This window comes from Panthera uncia, assembly GCF_023721935.1.
Source record: "Panthera uncia isolate 11264 chromosome A1 unlocalized genomic scaffold, Puncia_PCG_1.0 HiC_scaffold_16, whole genome shotgun sequence".
Classification (NCBI taxonomy): Eukaryota; Metazoa; Chordata; class Mammalia; order Carnivora; family Felidae; genus Panthera; species Panthera uncia.
In genome coordinates, this window is record NW_026057576.1 from 43,037,982 (window position 1) to 43,060,481 (window position 22,500).

The window sequence follows — 22,500 nt, forward strand, 5'->3', positions numbered from 1 at the left end:
AATTGATCAGCATAACAGCTTTTTATAACATATATATCTTTAAAACATCATTATGATTTAAGAACTGTAGAGGAATTTTACCTAAAATTTTTCATTAAGATTGCCAAGATATGGATATATGCTTCCTAGGATGGATCCTATGAAAATCAGATAAAAGAGATAAATGAAAGTAGCATGGCTTTTATAGATTCCATTTATTATGACTTCAGTATATTTGGAGAATGACTTCCTTTAATTTTATCTAATTGTTTTCAACAGCACTTATGAGGAGAAAATTCACACAATAGACCTGACCTACTATTTTTGAAAAGGCCTGCTTGTTAAGATTTGACCTTGACTGGTGTCTGTAAATGTACATTTCAAAGGGGTTCCTACCATTAACTAATACAAATTGCTCTCTGTACCTAAACTGTCTGTATAAACAATACGGTTTATGCTAAACACTTGCTTTCCTTCTGAGAATCTTGAATTTTGGTGCATGTCAAGCAGAGGCTGCCTATGTGATCAGTCCCCCCAAAAAACCCAGAAGACTGATTCTCTCATAAATCTCTCTGGTTGGAAACAATTCACATGCTTTGTCACAACTCATCGAAGAGGATTAGGCTTGTTGGGTGTAGATGAAGTTGAAGATACACTGTGACTTTTGTCTGGAAAACAGAACAATGTTAACATTTCAATTCACCCCAAATTAAACTATATGTTTATTATAACCATATTCAAAATCTCAGCAAACTTTTTGTAGAAATGAGAGAACTTATTCTAAAAATTCATATGCAAATGCAATGGCCTGGAATAACCAAAATAATTTTGAAAAAGAACAAAGTAGGAGAAATAATGCTACCAGATTTTAAGACTTCTTACAAAGCTACAGTAATCAAAACTGATTGGTACTTGTCTAAATATATACAGAACAATGGAAAAGAATAGAATCCAGAATTAGAACCACTCATAAAAAATAACTAGTTTTTGCAAAGCCATAAGACAATTTAATTTAAAAAGTATAGTCTTTGAACAAATAGTGCTGATACAGTCAGATATCCATATGCAAAACTTGTATTTTCATTATAACCCATACAATTTATAAAATGTACTCAAAATGTTAATTCAGTGAAGAAACTTCAGCATTTAGCATTACATTTAGCATTACACATGACTACTATTTGCAGAGGTTAAGCATGATCTAAGATTGGCATCCTTGTTGGTCAGAACCTGAGTCCGGTTTTGGAATACAGACTTAGATGCCCTCCTAGAGGAACACATTTTTGTTCAAATTATGGGCAGTGAGTATGCAGAGGACTTTCTGATAAGATAGAGCAGGTAAGATAAAATGCAAATATGTCCATAAGTCATTCCTTTCTTTATATCTTTGCCCTTTGGTAATACTCTTCTATACTAGCTCTGAGGTTGGCCATGGGAAATACCATGGACAAAGGAAAAGTGTAAAACATAAGGCAAGCAAGGCTTTGAAAGGCATTTCCTTTGTTGCATTTGAGACCTTTCCACCATCATGTCATTAAGTCTGAGCAAGCCTGTTTCATCAATCTGATGCCCTCTGTTAGGTGGTTATGCTGCTGACAGTCAACTGAGCGCCAATACAGGATTAAGCTTTGTTCCAAAACACTAGAAAAACTTCTCAACCAAGTCCAGCCAAATTGACAAGCCGCAAACTCATAAACTAAATAAACGGTTGTTGTTTTAATACATTGTATTTGAGGGGAAATTTTGGGGTCAAGCAACTGTTATGCATGAAATGCTAACTTAGAAAACACAAAATTAAACATGCTATAGGCTAATGAAAAATAAATTACTCAAAATTGCTCATAGTCCTAAATGTAAAAAACTAAAACTCTAAATCTTCTATAAGATAGAAAATTTGTGTAACCTTAAGTTAAAGGTTTCTTAGATAAAATATCCAAAGCATAATCCATGAGAAAAAAATTGTTAAATCGGACTTCATAAAAATCACTGCAAGAGACAATATTAAAGGAACAAAAAGATGAACCACAGACTGGGAAAAAATGTTTGCAAAATCTTACATCTGATAAAGTACTTGTATCCAGAATACATAAATAACTCTAAAACTTTATAATAAGAAAAAAAATTAATAGGCAAAACGATCTAAACAGATGTTTCATAAAAGAAGATACATGGATAAAAAATGCTCAACATTATTAATGTTCAGGAGAATGGAAGCTAAAAGCCCAATGAAATACCACCTTGCATGCGTTAGCAGTACTGGTGGCAGTGTGAAATGGTGTATCTATTTTGGAAAACAGTTTGACAATTTCACCTCTCAAATGACTCAGTCGTTTTACTCCGAAGTATTAACCCAAGAAAAATAAAATAGTTATGTTGATATAGAGCCTTGTACATGAACATTTATAGTAGATTTCTTTTGTAATAACCAAACACTGGAAACAACTGAAATGTTCATTAACAAGTGGGAGCAGATGAACAGACTGTATTACAGTACTTTGCTTTATCTGTGGGGGATGTGCCCCAAGACCTCCAGGGGATGCCTGAAACCATGGATAGTACTTAACCTTAAACAGTATTTCCTGTTTGTCTTTATACATACATAGCTCTAATAAAATTTAGTGTGTAAATTAGGCACAGTTAAAACAATAACTAATATATAATAGAACAGTTATAATTGTATACTATAATAAAGGATATGTGAATGTGGTCCCTCTCTCTCTTAAAATAATTTATTGGGCTGTACTCACCCTTCTTTTCTTTTCATGATGATGGAAGATGATAAAATGCTTCCGTGATGAGATGAAGGAGGTGAATGACGTAGGCATTGTGACTTAATAGCTTAGTATTAAGCCTACAGACCTCTGACAACAAGTCAGGAGGAGGATCATCTGTTTGGGTAACTGAAACTGTTGAAAACAAAACTGCAAACAAGGGGAGACTATTGTAGATCTACACTATACAATGGAATACTACTCATAAAAAGGAAAGAACTATAGATATATGCAACATCATAGTTAAGTAGGCTTAGTGCAGAGTAATTATGCTGAGTGAAAGAAATCAGACAAAAAATAAGCCCTGTGACTCAACTTAATTAAAATTCATAAACATCCAAACTATTGTGACATAAATCAGATCATCAGTATAGGATGGGGTGAGGAGGGGCAACAAGATGAATCAGAAAGCATGTGATGGATATATTCATTACCCTGTCTGTGGTAATGGTTCTGTGGGTATATACAGAGATCAAAACATCAAATTGTACATCATATATATATATATGTGTGTGTGTGTGTGTGTGTGTGTGTGTGTGTGTGTGTGTATGCAGTTTCCTGTATGTCAATTATTCATCACTAAAGCTTTTAAAAAGAATAATAAAATGCCAACAAAGATGTTTAGTACCTATGTATTCTGAGGGCTTTAATTCAAACTTTGCTAACAAAATTACAAAGATAGTATATTGTAATTTAGAGAAATTGAGGGTTATGTGTTATTTTTTTTCTTGAAGTTTATAATATAGATAACATTATAGTCATGGCAGCTTCACATATGCAATTATCATTTAAAATACTTTATCAACATATTGTTAAAATAATCTCATAAATGTAAACCTAGCATATAAAATGGTGTATGTGTATGGGTGTGTGTGTGCATGTTAGTATCTTTACCTTGCCAGATCGATACTTGAAAAGTGATTCAGAGATATTATGTCAGTGTAATGAGCTATAGGATATGTAAGATATTTGTTTGTAAGACCAAATAGTTCAAATTCAAATATTGAGTCTAGCATTATACTTCATAATAATTTAGATAAAATTTTAGCAGGTATTTCTCCTTCCTTTCCTAGAAAAATAAAGGCAGAGGTGGGGGAGAGGAAAAACTTGAATTTTCACAGGTTGACTATAGATTAATTTTTTCAGGTTACTTATGGTAACTTTGGATGCAAATTTGGAGGATATAAGCATTGTGTGTTTCAAAGAGCTAAAATATTCTATTTTTTCCACTTGGAATATATCCAATGAAAAGACCATTTGTAAAAGCCAGAAGGCACAAATGGAATATTAGTGAGTGTTGAGCTTGAATGCACACAAATTGAGCTACCTCATGCATGATATTTTTCTTCATAGAAAATATATAGATATATACCAAATGGGAAAGTATACATGTTTTTACTTTAGGTGCCATAGAAAATCAGTTTAAAAATATCTGATACTTAAATGAAACTTTGGGTACCTAAGGAGCCTATCACTGTAATAAGAGAAAGCCCTGAGAAATTTTCTTAATAAGGAAATAGTTATAATCTCTTTTGACAAAGGGATAGGAAGGTTGTCTCCAGAAATGATTAACTGAAAGGCTCAACACATCATCAGAAGATGACCATCTTCTCAAGTATGTTGTTGTTTCCCTCATAGCTGCCATAGTTTCAAGCTTCAGATTGGACAGAAAAACACCCATCAGAAGAGAAACTATTCCTTCGTGCATGTTTCTCTTCAATCAGTGAAGAAATCTTTACTAAAAGTTCCCCAGAAGTCTTTCTCCAGGTTGCCTTAATAAAAATTGTATCCCATGACCATGCTTACCTCAATAGTTAGCAATATGGTAAAACCCCAATAATTGATTTTGACCCTATATGAACTAGATTGATAGAATTAGAGCCACTCTCCCTTGAGCCAACTTGGGGAATAAGAATGGAATGCCTTTTGAATAGAATACTTCCAAATGTTTACTACATATATCTATAGCCTCACCTTAAGTAAATGTTAAAGTGACTGAGAATTCCAAATATATATCAGTGGACTTACGCTGGTTTTCTACAAGAATTTATATTTAAATTTACACTGTATTGGAATGAAAATATGTAAAATAAAATGGGGAGGAAAAAGTGAAGATTATAGAAGAATGGAAATTTATGATGCTGTATTTTTAATGGACAAGTGTTATCCTATTACCAACTGTGCTGTATAACCATATTTGATCTATAAAATCAGTTACATTAAAAAAGAATTCATTTTACCAGATAGATACAAAAATTGCCTATAAAGTCCATAAAGTAAATTAAGTCTATCAAATCAATTTATCTATCCATCTATATCTATCTATCATCTCTATCTTCAGTAGAAAGAGAAGTAATATCATTACCACACTAGAACTGAAACAAAATTAAAAATTAATATTTAATTAATTCATAGAAATTCTTAAAAAATAAACATTTTTCTTAAAATACTTTCAATTTATAGGAAACTTACAAAAAAGTACAGATTTCTCATATTAAATACCTACCTGTTTTACGTTGTTAACATTTTACATTAGTATGATACCTATGATAAATTAATGAACCAATACTGCTATATTATTATTTAGTCCATAATTTACTCTTATTTATTTTTATTTATTTATTTTTTACCTATTTAATAGCCCTTTCTCTGTTTCAGGATCTCATGCATGATACCATATTTCATTTAGTGTTATGTCTCCTTAGGCTCCTCTTGGCTGTGATAGTTTCTCAGACTTTCCTTGTTTTCGATAACTGTTTTGAAGACTTCTGGTTAAGCTTTTTGTAGAATGTGCCTCAACTGGGATTCATTTAATTATGATTACACTGGGATATGGATTTGGTCTCACCACATGATATCAAGGGTACATACTATCAACATGACTTCTCACCATTGATGTTAATTTTGATCACTTAGTAGGCGTAGTGGCCACTTTTGGGCAACCAACTGGAGCAATGGAAACCTGAATACAGTAAAAGGGCCCACAGTGACCCCCAGGGCTGAATACAAAGAGGCCCATCAGACAACCTACCTCAAAATATCCATAAGCCTTCGTTGACCAATGGGTTACTGATACCTGGACATACGTACCAAAAAAGGAAAAATCCATGTCTCCATACCTCCTCACCTTCCTCACTTTTCTACAGCCTGTCACCACTGCCTCCTGGCAGACAGTCTCTCCTTTGCTGTCCTGCCCCCTGCTCCCTTGCAGTGTGCTTCTATCTCCTTTATTCTGCTTAGGTGATTTTTTTCACCCCCCGAACTGCTGGTCTCCATCCAATTGGGTGACCCAACAACAGAAGTAGTGTTTGTCAGGTTTCTCCACTATAAAATTACTCTTGGATCTCCTTTTCTCTATTGTGCTTTCTGGAAGGAGGTCCTTATGAATGGTCACACTTAAAGAATGGGGAGTTGTGCTCTATTTCCTTGATGGCATATTAATTACATAAATGATGTGGAATTCTACATGAGAGGTTTGTATATTCTTGGTTATTTATTTACTTACTTAATAATATATATCATCAAATTCCTAAGATTTTTTGAGTGTTTCAAAAAAAAGCAGGAGAGTTAAGAGAATGTTGGTTTGTATCATTTTATTATTTTTAATAGGCTTACATATCTTTTTAACAGCTACCAAAAGCAATTGATTTTTACTGCACTTTAGACTTCTGCTACCATCAAATTATTTATTCCTTATTCTAATATGCTCCAATTACTGGCTCCCTGGTCTCCCTCTCACCTTTCGTCTGGAAGAAAATCTTGGTTTTTCTCTAAAAACTTATAGCAAACCAGTTTTATAAAACAGAATGACAAGCTATGCCTAGAATATTCTATAATCTTAGAGCTTATTAATCAATAAACAACGTCTTTCCTGTATTCTAGTCATAAGAAAAGCACACTTTATGTTTTTTAACTAGTAAATATATCTCAGAGTTTAAGTGCTCACTGTTTGAGAAGTCAGGGAAATCTCTACGCAAGAACCCATGAAAGGGTAGTTTTAATAATAAAGGCCATCATTTTTTTCTAATTCTAACTACACATCTTTTACTTTAAAAAGTCCAGAGGTGCCTGGGTGGTTCGGTCAGTTAAACATCCAACTTTGGCTCAGGTCATGATCTCACAGTTCAGGAGTTAGAGCCCTGCATCCAGCTCTGTGCTGACAGCTCAGAGCCTGGAGCCTGCTTCGGATTCTGTGTCTCCCTCTCTTTCTGCCCCTCCCCTGCTCATGCTCTGTCTCTCTCAAAAATAAACATTAAAAAAAAAGTAATAAATAATATAGTCCAATGGGTATCGGAACTAAAAAAATTCAGTAGTTCTCATTTACCTAAGTTGTTTTAAATCCAATATTCTCAAATATCTATGATTTGGAAAGAACAAGGAATTATTTACTGAGAAATATCTTCACTTTTTCTGAACATACCTTTGACCCACATTCATACACAGGTGTTTAGCTTACTTGATTTTAACCAGAGAATATACTCCTTAATTTTTAGTATATCATAGCTTATAACTCTGTCTTTAATCCACTACATAGATTTTTTTTTTCTACTTCTAGTACTTGCTGTAGGATTTAATCCAACTGAGGCTGTCACTCGATACTTAAGGAAATTTTGGTTGTGAGAAAAATGAAAAATAAAAAGGATCAACTCATAGTTATACAAGTTATCTAAACTTGTACTGGAAGTAACATAATTTGTCTACTGGTGTATCAAACATACCCCAAATATACTCATTTGGCTCTTCTAAAATTAAATACTTGAGGGTACCTTCAGGTGGAACATATAATTTTGAGTTCAGCATCAGTAATACCAATCTCTTTAAATTAAATGTACCCATAATCCAACTGAGTTTGATCCCTGAGTTTTAATATTTTATTGTTTGATACATGAAATTATTCGTAATTTGCATGTCTGGGCAACATCATTTGAACTTGAATCAGCCAACAGAAGAAATAGCTCCATAATTCATTATTATATCCACTTTTAGCAAATCAGTGAAGATGTCTGAAGTACATCATATAGTGTTTTACGAATATTCAGATATCCAAGGATATGCTTCTCAGACTTCAATATTAGAAACCTGTGTTTATATTGAGTAAAATATTTGTTTTTATTTTAGATTATAACTGATTATGCTCCTTTCTTTGCCTTGGTGACTGAGAAGTTAAAACAAACTGGTGTATAATTTCTATGAATACAACAGAAACTTAAGACTCTTATGGTGCACATCATACCAAAGGTGGTGTGGATTTGAATTTGGATGCTCTTTTCAGGTCTTTTTTACTTGAATTTCAATGCCTTACACATCATAGATACTTAGGCATGATATTAAGACTAAAATTATAGTATTGTGCCTTCTGTAAATGACTTTTTATATTTGTTCTTCCTTTATTGTTCTACTTCAGTCAGAAAAATAGACGGGAGATTGAAAGGGATAACTATAAGAAAATATAACTTGTCACTGGACAGATTTTACAGCAACATTGCATAGAAGTACGTGCTCATAGAACTAGGCTCGATTGAAGTTATCTACAAAGTTGCTCCATCTTGGGATGCTGAAAGATTTTATGCACTAAGTTGGATGGTTGTGATGTGGAAATAAAAAAGGCTGCAGTTTTGACATTTTATTACCTGGCAATCTCCCCAGATTGAGAGTTCTACCCGTGAAGGCAGCCATACGCCCACTGCCTCTGTACTCCATGGCTTCTGAGTTGCCAGATGTTTTTTTTGTTTGTTTGTTTGTTTATTTGTTAACAGATAACTTTCTTTGGAACACTATCTTGGCTCTCAAAATACGCTTAATATGTTATTTTAGTCCTTTAATGCTATCATTATAGATCATTTCAGAGCTTTACGACTTTCATTTTCTGACTGTAAGTATTCATATTTTTCTTGAAATTTTCACATATAACAATCCATAATCATAATCAATATTTCTTAGCCTCAAAATAGTTACAAAGTAACTATGTAACTATAGTTACAATAGTAACAAACGATATGTTATCATATGAATGTACAGTTAACTCTCCAATACATGTCAAAACACTACCCTATACATTATTGATACCTTATTTCTCTCTCTTATGTATTTTACTTTGAAGTCATTTTAAGCCATTTTGTGACATGGCAAATTCAAATTAAATGCATACAAAAATGAGGTTTTTACTTGAGGTCCTGAATATATTTTCTGTAACTTAACTTGATAAATAAAATAATAATTTGTCAAAAAATGGTTAAATGTCCTATTATAGTAAAATTTCCCCTTTATCAGAAATTACAGCATGTAGTCCAAGAAAACACATAAAAATTATTAATGACATATATTTCTAAGTATTGTTTACTTTTTGCAGACACGGATGTATCAGAAATGAAAATGTCGTATGTTAAACAAAGTAAATTTTATAATTCTCACAAGAGAATTCTGCCATTACTAGTCCATATTTTCTTTATTGATATTTTATTCTGCACTATGCTCCCCCCTCAATGCTTCCCCCCCACTCCCCTAAATATTTCTTCAGAGAAGAAGAAAGATGGGGTGGGAAATAGATATCAGACTTGCATGAATGCCATTTAGTGGAATATTTTCTCTGGTGGAGGAATGTATGTGCTATGATGTGCCTAATGAAGCTCAAGTGCAGTCTAAAGGAGTCAGGAATCAAGGTATTCCTTTATTATGACGAGCATACCATCCACTTCTGGCTGAAATGTTTCCCCTGTGGGGTAACACCACCCGTTATCTGAGGTAGACAAAGCATTTAAAATTAAAGTGCTTAGAATTTTCATCATAAAATTTCCTGTCTCCAACATGAAGGAAAAATCTCTCCTGAATGAAAGTGGTAAACCAGACAAAATGGTAATTTCTGGAAGACTTCAGAAGGAGACAGTGACTGGAGTTGTTTTATTTGCTTGTTTTTGTTTGTTTATTGTTTTCAGTTGTTTTTTTTTTTACACCACAATAGTATCTGCGCAAAGAATCAACTCTATCAAATTTTAAATGCAGAGCATTGAGAAATAGTCAAAACACAACTAAAGTAATATTTGAAAAGATGTGTATCGTTGAGAAACATATGTGAAGTTCGTGCTATATTTTCCCAACTGCACGACAAAACTGAATGTTATGAGAAGGACAGAGATGTGTGTAAAACATCCTGCAAATGTTAAATGTTAAACAGGTAGTGGTTCCTATAATTCTTCTTATTTACATAAAAATAAAAAAAAAACAAAATTAGACTTAAATTTGCAGTTATGAAATTGTGAATGTCCAAGCTTGAGGATGATATTTTAAATGGTGCTATTATCAATCATAAATGGTTCTCCATTTGTAGCATCAATAAACTTTCCTCAGGTTATTCATGATTTTGTGTAAAACGAAATTAACTGTAAGAAAAAATTTTGTTTGATGGCAGTTCATACTTGGAAAATGGAAGGTGGCAATAACATAAGTACATATAAGGAGCCTCTCTCTCATATTTATCAGTCAGAAGGTTGAATAACTTTAGATCTAGCAGAAAGCACATTGAAATGCCATTGGGAAAACTAGACCATGCTTTCACATCCATGTAATTATGTGGATCTGTCTCTAATAAGATATTTTCATTTTTGTATCTGACAGTAAGATTTGACTGTGTGGAATGGGATAAAATATGCTAAAATAATGAATGAAATATGTGATAAAAACATAATTAAAATATATAAGGCAGCAAAATTACAAGTATGTGACCTAAAAAAATGTAGCACTAAAAATGTATATAAAATGATACATATGAATTAGAATTCATATTATAATACTAAAGTATATAATAAATCAGATTCAAAATTAATAAATGTTGACAAAATGATTACTCCCTCCACAGTTCTGTCTTCAGCTTCATTTAAAAAAAAAATTATTTGTTTTTGAGAGAGAGCACAAGGAAGGGAGGGGCAGAGAGAGAAAGAGAGAGAAACATGGAATCCGAAGCAGGCTCCAGGCTCTGAATTGTCAGTGCAGAGCCAAGGAGGGGCCATGAGATCATGACCTGAGCCAAAATTGGACACTTAACCGACTGACCGACCCAGACACCCCTCCAGCTTCACTTTTTTTTTTTTTTTTTTTTTTCTTTTTTTTTTTTTTTTTTTTTTATTTTTTAATATATGAAATTTACTGTCAAATTGGTTTCCATACAACACCCAGTGCTCATCCCAAAAGGCGCCCTCCTCAATACCCATCACCCACCCTGCCCTCCCTCCCACCCCCATCAACCCTCAATTTGTTCTCAGTTTTTAACAGTCTCTTATGCTTTGGCTCTCTCCCACTCTAACCTCTTTTTTTTTTTTTTTTTCCTTCCCCTCCCCCATGGGTTTCTGTTATGTTTCTCAGGATCCACATAAGAGTGAAACCATATGGTATCTGTCTTTCTCTGTATGGCTTATTTCACTTAGCATCACACTCTCCAGTTCCATCCATGTTGCTACAAAAGGCCATATTTCATTTTTTCTCATTGCCACGTAGTATTCCATTGTGTATATAAACCACAATTTCTTTATCCATTCATCAGTTGATGGACATTTAGGCTCTTTCCATAATTTGGCTACTGTTGAGAGTGCCGCTATAAACATTGGGGTACAGGTGCCCCTATGCATCAGTACTCCTGTATCCCTTGGATAAATTCCTAGCAGTGCTATTGCTGGGTCATAGGGTAGGTCTATTTTTAATTTTCCGAGGAACCTCCACACTGCTTTCCAGAGCGGCTGCACCAATTTGCATTCCCACCAACAGTGCAAGAGGGTTCCTGTTTCTCCACATCCTCTCCAGCATCTATAGTCTCCTGATTTCTTCATTTTGGCCACTCTGACTGGCGTGAGGTGATATCTGAGTGTGGTTTTGATTTGTATTTCCCTGATAAGGAGCGACATTGAACATCTTTTCATGTGCCTGTTGGCCATCCGGATGTCTTCTTTAGAGAAGTGTCTATTCATGTTTTCTGCCCATTTCTTCACTGGGTTATTTGTTTTTCGGGTGTGGAGTTTGATGAGCTCTTTATAGATTTTGGATACTAGCCCTTTGTCCGATGTGTCATTTGCAAATATCTTTTCCCATTCCGTTGGTTGCCTTTTAGTTTTGTTGGTTGTTTCCTTTGCTGTGCAGAAGCTTTTTATCTTCATAAGGTCCCAGTAATTCACTTTTGCTTTTAATTCCCTTGCCTTTGGGGATGTGCCGAGTAAGAGATTGCTACGGCTGAGGTCAGAGAGGTCTTTTCCTGCTTTCTCCTCTAAGGTTTTGATGGTTTCCTGTCTCACATTCAGGTCCTTTATCCATTTTGAGTTTATTTTTGTGAATGGTGTGAGAAAGTGATCTAGTTTCAACCTTCTGCATGTTGCTGTCCAGTTCTCCCAGCACCATTTGTTAAAGAGACTGTCTTTTTTCCATTGGATGTTCTTTCCTGCTTTGTCAAAGATGAGTTGGCCATACATTTGTGGGTCTAGTTCTGGGGTTTCTATTCTATTCCATTGGTCTATGTGTCTGTTTTTATGCCAATACCATGCTGTCTTGATGATGACAGCTTTGTAGTAGAGGCTAAAGTCTGGGATTGTGATGCCTCCTGCTTTGGTCTTCTTCAAAATTACTTTGGCTATTCGGGGCTTTTTGTGGTTCCATATGAATTTTAGGATTGCTTGTTCTAGTTTCGAGAAGAATGCTGGTGCAATTTTGATTGGGATTGCATTGAATGTGTAGATAGCTTTGGGTAGTATTGACATTTTGACAATATTTATTCTTCCAATCCATGAGCAGGGAATGTCTTTCCATTTCTTTATATCTTCTTCAATTACCTGCATAAGCTTTCTATAGTTTTCAGCATACAGATCTTTTACATCTTTGGTTAGATTTATTCCTAGGTATTTTATGCTTCTTGGTGCAATTGTGAATGGGATCAGTTTCTTCATTTGTCTTTCTGTTGCTTCATTGTTAGTGTATAAGAATGCAACTGATTTCTGCACATTGATTTTGTATCCTGCAACTTTGCTGAATTCATGTATCAGTTCTAGCAGACTTTTGGTGGAGTCTATCGGATTTTCCATGTATAATATCATGTCATCTGCAAAAAGCGAAAGCTTGACTTCGTCTTTGCCAATTTTGATGCCTTTGATTTCCTTTTGTTGTCTGATTGCTGATGCTAGAACTTCCAGCACTATATTAAACAACAGCGGTGACAGTGGGCATCCCTGTCGTGTTCCTGATCTCAGGGAAAAAGCTCTCAGTTTTTCCCCGTTGAGGATGATGTTAGCTGTGGGCTTTTCATAAATGGCCTTTATGATCTTTAAGTATGTTCCTTCTATCCCGACTTTCTCAAGGGTTTTTATTAAGAAAGGGTGCTGGATTTTGTCAAAGGCCTTTTCTGCATCGATTGACAGGATCATATGGTTCTTCTCTTTTTTTTTGTTAATGTGATGTATCACGTTGATCGATTTGCGAATGTTGAACCAGCCCTGCATCCCAGGAATGAATCCCACTTGATCATGGTGAATAATTCTTTTTATATGCCGTTGAATTCGATTTGCTAGTATCTTATTAAGAATTTTTGCATCCATATTCATCAGGGATATTGGCCTGTAGTTCTCTTTTTTTACTGGGTCTCTGTCTGGTTTAGGAATCAAAGTAATACTGGCTTCATAGAATGAGTCTGGAAGTTTTCCTTCCCTTTCTATTTCTTGGAATAGCTTGAGAAGGATAGGTATTATCTCTGCTTTAAATGTTTGGTAGAACTCCCCTGGGAAGCCATCTGGTCCTGGACTCTTATTTGTTGGGAGATTTTTGATAACCGATTCAATTTCTTCGCTGGTTATGGGTCTGTTCAAGCTTTCTATTTCCTCCTGATTGAGTTTTGGAAGAGTGTGGGTGTTTAGAAATTTGTCCATTTCTTCCAGGTTGTCCAATTTGCTGGCATATAATTTTTCATAGTATTCCCTGATAATTGTTTGTATCTCTGAGGGATTGGTTGTAATCATTCCATTTTCATTCATGATTTTATCTATTTGGGTCATCTCCCTTTTCTTTTTGAGAAGCCTGGCTAGAGGTTTGTCAATTTTGTTTATTTTTTCAAAAAACCAACTCTTGGTTTCGTTGATCTGCTCTACCGTTTTTTTAGATTCTATATTGTTTATTTCTGCTCTGATCTTTATTATTTCTCTTCTTCTGCTGGGTTTAGGCTGCCTTTGCTGTTCTGCTTCTATTTCCTTTAGGTGTGCTGTTAGATTTTGTATTTGGGATTTTTCTTGTTTCTTGAGATAGGCCTGGATTGCAATGTATTTTCCTCTCAGGACTGCCTTCGCTGCGTCCCAAAGCGTTTGGATTGTTGTATTTTCTTTTTCGTTTGTTTCCATGTATATTTTAATTTCTTCTCTAATTGCCTGGTTGACCCACTCATTCTTTAGTAGGGTGTTCTTTAACCTCCATGCTTTTGGAGGTTTTCCAGACTTTTTCCTGTGGTTGATTTCAAGCTTCATAGCATTGTGGTCTGAAAGTATGCATGGTATAATTTCAATTCATGTAAACTTATGAAGGGCTGTTTTGTGACCCAGTATATGATCTATCTTGGAGAATGTTCCATGTGCACTCGAGAAGAAAGTATATTCTGTTGCTTTGGGATGCAGAGTTCTAAATATATCTGTCAAGTCCATCTGATCCAATGTGTCATTCAGGGCCCTTGTTTCTTTATTGACCGTGTGTCTAGATGATCTATCCATTTCTGTAAGTGGGGTGTTAAAGTCCCCTGCAATGACCACATTCTTATCAATAAGGTTGCTTATGTTTATGAGTAATTGTTTTATATATCTGGGGGCTCGGGTATTTGGCGCATAGACATTTATAATAGTTAGCTCTTCCTGGTGGATAGACCCTGTGATTATTATATAATGCCCTTCTTCATCTCTTGTTACAGCCTTTAATTTAAAGTCTAGTTTGTCTGATATAAGTATGGCTACTCCAGCTTTCTTTTGGCTTCCAGGAGCATGATAAATAGTTCTCCATCCCCTCACTCTCAATCTAAAGGTGTCCTCAGATCTAAAATGAGTCTCTTGTAGACAGCAAATAGATGGGTCTTGTTTTTTTATCCATTCTGATACCCTATGTCTTTTAGTTGGCGCATTTAATCCATTTACATTCAGTGTTATTATAGAAAGATATGGGTTTAGAGTCATTGTGATGTCTGTATGTTTTATGCTTGTAGTGATGTCTCTGGTACTTTGTCTCACAGGATCCCCCTTAGGATCTCTTGTAGGGCTGGTTTCGTGGTGACAAATTCCTTCAGTTTTTGTTTGTTTGGGAAGACCTTTATCTCTCCTTCTATTCTAAATGACAGACTTGCTGGATAAAGGATTCTCGGCTGCATATTTTTTCTGTTTAGCACACTGTAGATATCGTGCCAAGCCTTTCTGGCCTGCCAAGTTTCAAAGGAGAGATCAGTCACGAGTCTTATAGGTCTCCCTTTATAAGTGAGGGCACGTTTATCCCTTGCTGCTTTCAGAATTTTCTCTTTATCCTTGTATTTTGCCAGTTTCACTATGATATGTCATGCAGAAGATCGATTCAAGTTACGTCTGAAGGGAGTTCTCTGTGCCTCTTGGATTTCAATGCCTTTTTCCTTCCCCAGTTCAGGGAAGTTCTCAGCTATAATTTGTTCAAGTACCCCTTCAGCACCTTTCCCTCTCTCTTCCTCCTCTGGGATACCAATTATGCGTATATTATTTCTTTTTAGTGTATCACTTAGTTCTCTAATTTTCCCCTCATACTCCTGGATTTTTTTATCTCTCTTTCTTTCAGCTTCCTCTTTCTCCATAACTTTATCTTCTAGTTCACCTATTCTCTCCTCTGCCTCTTCAAGCCGAGCCATCGTGGATTCCATTTTGTTTTGCATTTCGTTTAAAGCGTTTTTCAACTCCTCGTGACTGTTCCTTAGTCCCTCGATCTTTGTGGCAAGAGATTCCCTGCTGTCCTGTATACTGTTTTCAAGCCCAGCGATTAATTTTATGACTATTATTCTAAATTCACTTTCTTTTATATTATTTAAATCCTTTTTGATCAGTTCATTAGCTGTTGTTATTTCCTGGAGATTCTTCTGAGGGGAATTCTTCCGTTTGGTCATTTTGGAGAGTCCCTTGCGTGGTGAGGACCTGCAGTGCACTTCCCCTGTGCTGTGGTGTATAACTGGAGTTAGTGGGCGGGGCCGCAGTCCGACCCGATGTCTGCCCCCAGCCCACTGCTGGGGCCACAGTCAGACTGGTGTGTGCCTTCTCTTCCCCTCTCCTAGGGGCGGGATTCACTGTGGGGTGGCGTGTCCCGTCTGGGCTACTTGCACACTGCCAGGCTTGTGTTGCTGGGGATCTGGCGTATTAGCTGGGGTGGGTAGGCAAGGTGCACGGGGGGTGGAGGGGCAGGCTTAGCTCGCTTCTCCTTAGGTGATCCACTCCAGGAGGAGCCCTGTGGCAGCGGGAGGGAGTCAGATCCGCTGCCGGAGGTTTGGCTCCGCAGAAGCACAGAGTTGGGTGTTTGCGCGGAGCGAGCAAGTTCCCTGGCAGGAACTGGTTCCCTTTGGGATTTTGGCTGGGGGATGGGCGGGGGAGATGGCGCTGGCGCCTTTGTTCCCCGCCAAGCTGAGCTCTGCCGTCCGGGGGCTCAGCAGCTCTCCCTCCCTTTGTCCTCCAGCCTTCCCGCTTTCCGAGCAGAGCTGTTAACTTATGACCTCCCAGACGCTAAGTCGCGCTTGCTGTCGGAACACAGTCCGTCCGGCCCCTCCGCTTTTGCCAGCCAGACTCGGGGGCTCCGCTTGGCCGGCGAGCCGCCCCTCCGCCCCGGCTCCCTCCCGCCAGTCCGTGGAGCGCGCACCGCCTCGCCGCCCTTCCTACCCTCTTCCGTGGGCCTCTAGTCTGCGCTTGACTCCGGAGACTCCCTTCTGCTAATCCTCTGGCGGTTTTCTGGGTTCTTTAGGCAGGTGTAGGTGGAATCTGAGTGATCGGCAGGACGTGCTGTGAGCCCCGCGTCCTCCTACGCCGCCATCTTCCGGACTCCCAGCTTCACTTTTTATAATGGATTGCACAAAGGATTTGATGAAACTAATAAAAATACCTTTTATGAATAATCATAATTGAGCACTGACAATATGCTAAGAATTATGCTAACCTCATTTAATTTTATTTAATTACTCTTTAAAACAATCCTCTTACTTAGAAATTATTATTTTTCCTTTCCTATAGTTGACTAATATTAAGACTATAAATCTAAGTAATTTGATTTCTCTAGGTATGAAATGGGGGAACCCAAGGGATATAATAAAAATACTTGTGTAATAAGAAATAAGTACCTGCCAATTAGAATAAATGCCCAACAATTCAAATGACCACTGGGCTGCAACATCTCAGTGAGTTCTGGTTGAATATTAGTCTTGGAAGTCCAAAGAAAACCCCACATATTTCTGATGCTAAATTCTACATGATATCACTCAAATGTAACAGAATCAAGTGTACAGATATTTTGAGATTAGAGTGATGGTTAAATAATCCTGAGAAAATATAGTCAAATACAAGATTAATGCACAAAAAATACATAGCATGTACTCTTAATGCATGCTATAGTGGCATATGATTCATTTTCTGCCTTCCTAGCATCCAAAGCATAATGTAAGATCCAAAGGACATGTAAACAATTTTCCTGTACAATATCTAGTATGAAAAGGAAAATCTAAAAAAAATTATAAGATTGTGAGCAACAATAACATAAAATCCAAGAAGGTTTTTTTAAGAAGGCAAAGTTGATTATAAGATGAGACCTGAGAGATTTTCCTTACTTGGAGACCCAGAAAGCAAATGTGAGTTACAGGGCAGAAGAGACATAACCTTTCCTCTATCTCTAGTAAATATTAAGTTTCACAAAGCAATTTCTTTTTCAATCTGTCTATGAAATCCCATAGCATGAAGCCAGGATGCAGTTCAGTAATAACAATAACAGAACACTGTGAAATATTCAGAAAGTGTACATAATTTTCATTATTTATTTTAATACAAAAATTTTCCCTAAATTAGTTTATATTATTCATATTATTCATTGTTACACACACACACACACACACACACACACACACACACACGGGTTCTTGGGTTAATGAAAAGGGAGAAGTAAGATGGCAATATACAATTGATTTATTTTTATAATTTTTCCTTTTTTTCTTAATGGATATATAGGTTATTTCAGCACCCTATGGAAATTATTAATTCAAAATTGTAATTGATTGGTAATAATAATAGATAAAGCCAGTCTTTAAAGGTTCAATTTATTAAATTGAGGAAAGAAATTTTCCATGTAGTAAAAGTTCTTACTTTAAGACTAATATTCTGCTAATGTGCTTGCATAATTCATGCCACTTGAATTAAACCAGTAATAAAAATGCAACGATAATTTACTTTTAATTACAACAAAAAACTCTGAAGGGAGTTTAGAATATTCAGTCCAAGCTGACTATATTGATGTATACTTTTTTAATATTAAAACAGAACATTAAACATCTCAGCTCCTGTGTGTGTATATTTATTTCGTTCAAAGGTTTTGAAGTAAGCAGAAGTCATTTTAACATTTGTTAGCATGTACTAAGACATTAATTAACTTCAGTGGCACACAAACCTTTTTTTTTTTTTTTTTTTTTTTATAAGGAAGTTAACTCTTCAGTATGATGAAAGGCTTGCCATTTGGCAGTTTAATTTTCTACCTCTCTTCTTAATACCACTGCTAGATGGACAGCTTCCTTTATTTAAACCGTGTCCTTATCAGTTCTCTACAGGACCTGACACACTTAGCTAGTAACCCTGCAATCCCATCTCTCACATTTGTTAGAACTCTATTTCCTTACGCATCAATGAACACAGAATATTTTCAAGTATGTCCAGATAGTAGGGACTATGTAAAAGATAAACCAGAAGGAAATTTCTATCAACCTGAAAGCAACTTTAAAACACAGTGAACTCCAGAGCATTCTTTTCAAATATATTACATTTCCTCTTTCATTTTCACAATGTGATCATCAATTTTTGGCTAGAACTGAAATATGTGTGTGTACACATATCTATATATATTTTTATTTATATACACAATCAATATAATGGTCTTCAAAATTTGCTTTATACCCGTCTCTAATGAAGAAATATTAGACTGTGTATATCAAAAGTATGTTTAGACGAAACGAAGACAACAAAGGTTATTTTAAACCCTAAACTCAAACTCTATACTTGAGTGTCTTATGGTTTGTTTCCCTCTCTCTATTTTTTTTGTCCCTCTATGTTCATCATTTTTGTTTCTTAAGTAGCACATATGAGTGAAATCATATGGTATTTGCCTTTCTCTGACTTATTTCACTTGGCATAATGCATTCTAGCTTGATGAGGTCCCAGTAGTTCACTTTTGCTTTTGCATCCAGTCTACATTTATATTTTGTCTTCTGGACCCTAGTGTGACCTGATTCATGCATTGTGCTTACATATTATTAGCTGAATTTTAGTTTGATTTTAAAAACCTGATATGCAATCTTATAATTATATGTCCTTTGGATTGCAACTAAGAATTCAAACTTTAAATGTAAGGCAGAATTGTTAAAGGGCACCATTTTATAATATACACTGTTGCTTAAATGGGCCTTTGTTCTCTGAAGAGCTAAGATCATACTCAGATTTCTTGCTTAAAGCCATAAAGAAAATCCAATGAAAAGTTTTAAAAAGAAGAAATTTTGAAACACTTTAAACACCCAATTAAGAATTTTGGAAATTGATATGAACCACATATTAGATATACAATTATTTCTAACACCAGTGTAAATTTTCATTTCCTTTTTATTCTTGAGCTATGAAAATGTGTGAAAAAAAATTGACCTAATGGTGCCTTTTAAGTAAAGCTTATTTTGATACTGTAATAGACATTGTTTTTATCACTGTATCTTAATCCTTCAGACTTCTAAACATGTACAATTTTGTAAACACAAAGACCTTATTGATTTTCTTTATCCTATCTTACATATTGTTAGTATTAACCTTTTTATTATTATATATTGTTCCTTTAAAAATATCCATACTCCCTTTGAGCTATTTATTACCATCACTGCAGTCACCCTGGGTACCCAAGTCATTGTCCCTAGTAACCAGAAAAAAAAACACAAAACTGTAAATACTGCCTTAGTTCTTACTGAATCTCTACCATGCCCCTGGTCTCATTTCTTCTTATTCTAATTTGTTACAGTAGGAGAAAAGAGGGGTAGACAGGGAGGGTGTCTCCCACGTCTTACTATGTACAAATTTTACTACCTGAAATTCCTTAAGGGATAATTTCTCATTCTTTGAATCAAAGATTATTAAACCCTATAATCATTGAAGTTTATCTTAGTCAAAAGTCTATTTCAAGCCAAGTCATCCTTTCATTCTTTTCCTTAATATCTAAGCTAATGAAATAAATTAAGCACATAGGGTTCTTTCAAACCTTACAGAATTTCCAGATCTCATGGAAATTTTTATCTGTTTAAATCATTTTAAAGCGATCTTATGTACCTGTATTGAATACCTTATTTCTACAGCTGATAGTTAGCTATCAGTTCTTGACATAGTGGATCCTCCTTAATTTCTCCAAAGCCTCTCAAACCTCAAGTTAAGAAAACATTACCAAATAGCTGCCCGATATCTTTACTGCTTACTCATTTTTTCCCTCTTCGATGAGGCATTTATTTTTATCCTCCTATCAAGAAAACTCTCAGAGACCAGCTAGCACACTACGTAAGTGGACACATAGACAGGTACCTTCTATTATTCCCTTCCTGTCATTTGCTCACTTGATCTCTTCTATTATTATATTTTGTTATATATCTATTATAGATAGGTAGATAGATTGATATAACAAAAGACAAAGTATTTTATGTTATGCCTAAAATTCTCCCAATATCAGCTTGTAAATCATTTGCTCATCTAACATTTCTATAAACTAACAATTAGAAATTTATGAACTACCAGTGAGCATGGATGTTGGAGAAAAAACCAAGGTGACAGTGGCACGTGAAAGGCCACTTTGTATCCTGTCTGTCCTCTATAAAGCAGAGCAAAATCTGGGTCATTACATTCAGCAGGGAGCTTTGAAACACCTTCCAACTTTGTGCTGCATGATGATGAGTGTCTTTTGACCTAGTTTTGAACAAGAGAAATGCAAGGTTGCCAGGCCATAGAGGCTGTAAGGATTGGATTTATGCTTTTCTGTTGCTAGAAAGATCCCTAAAATGGAAGCTTCATGATTCTTCTCTTTCAAGGAAACCCTAATGTGGTTATGTTTGCCATCTCTTGGCTGAGAGGCCAAAGATCCTTTCTGCTACTATTTCAGGCTATAAGCAGATTGAAAACAATTAAGATGGTCTTAATGGCCCTTCAGCTTGACGAGGATATAAACAGGCTCCTTTCTAAACTTTAGGCCTTTGGTCTCCCTTTCCTTAGAGAATTTACTCCAGAAAACTTGCAATTATAAATTCTTTCTCTATCCCTTTGAGATGTTAATAATTTGAAAAGCCTTTTTGCCAGTTTTACAATCCAGGAATCTTGCTCTCAAGGATCCGGAAGCATTCTGTTTGAAATGCCAACTTCAAGGATGATAGCATCCTTATTTCTCAGTTCTTTGTGGGAGAGTAGAAGTGTACTTTGAGTGAGTGCCTTGCTCTAAGTTTTAAAATTACATCATATCACAAAGGAAAGGTTTACTTTTACATCTGCAACCGCAGATGGCCTGTGTTCTCTCTCATTCTAGCATTTAAAAATGTTCTCTCCTTCCCCTTAAATACTGAATTCTGCCTCTCTTCCCTATTGCAACAGCCTTGTTGACTCCTTTAACTTTGCCCAGTGTAATATTTACTTTGACATAATAGAATTTAAAAATAACTGAGGCTGGGAAATGTCCATATCTGTCCATCACATTGCTACTTTGAGATACAGCACCCAGAGCAGAAGCATTTTTCTTTTTCAAAAAGGCTTCATTTACTGATTGTTATATTAGCAAACTCCTCTGGATGAGAAGCCAAATCCTCCAGGAAGACAGATTCCCAATAGTTTTATAGACTTTTTGTTCTAGTGGCCGATCTTCACCAAGTCATCTTACTTTCCCTGTAACCCGAAATACTACAAAAACACAGCTCCTTACACTGGGGTCCTCTGATTTGATAATCAGGTACTAGCCTACCTTTTTTTGTCTTATTAAATACCAGGATTGAGAGTTCAGGCAAAATGAACCACCTGCCATTTCTAAAAAAAAAAAAAATATTACATCAATTCATTCTATCTGCCTTTGCTTCTATACCAAGATTTTATTATAATGTCTCCCCTTACCACACTAATCTTGGAAATTATTAAAATGTTTTAAATGAATATGAGCCCTGATAATGCCTGGAGAGGCAGGTTTTATGTCTTCAACTCTCTTTTAATGTATCACCTTATACCGTATTCATTCCCTCATTTAACTTCTCCACTTGGACTGTGAGCTTCTGTAAGACAAAGGCATGGCTGATTCATTGGTTTATTCTCCAGAGATACGGCTGATACTTGCACCTTTGAAACATTCATCAACTGTTTGCTAATTGGCAAACTTATCTGAATGTGGTAAACATAACATGGTGCAAAGGCCATTAGGAAACATCAACATAGTAGATCAGGAAGAAAATGCTTCAAAAATTAGTCACTTTCATAACTCTAAATATCTTCATTGTCCCTTTCAACTA

The 22,500-nt window shown here is 35.6% G+C and overlaps 1 protein-coding gene across 2 annotated transcripts in view; it reads right to left on the minus strand.

The window, feature by feature from the left end:
• Positions 1-22,500, minus strand: part of KLHL1 (kelch like family member 1) — a 362,590-nt gene that overhangs the window by 204,840 nt on the left and 135,250 nt on the right. The window lies entirely within an intron of this gene.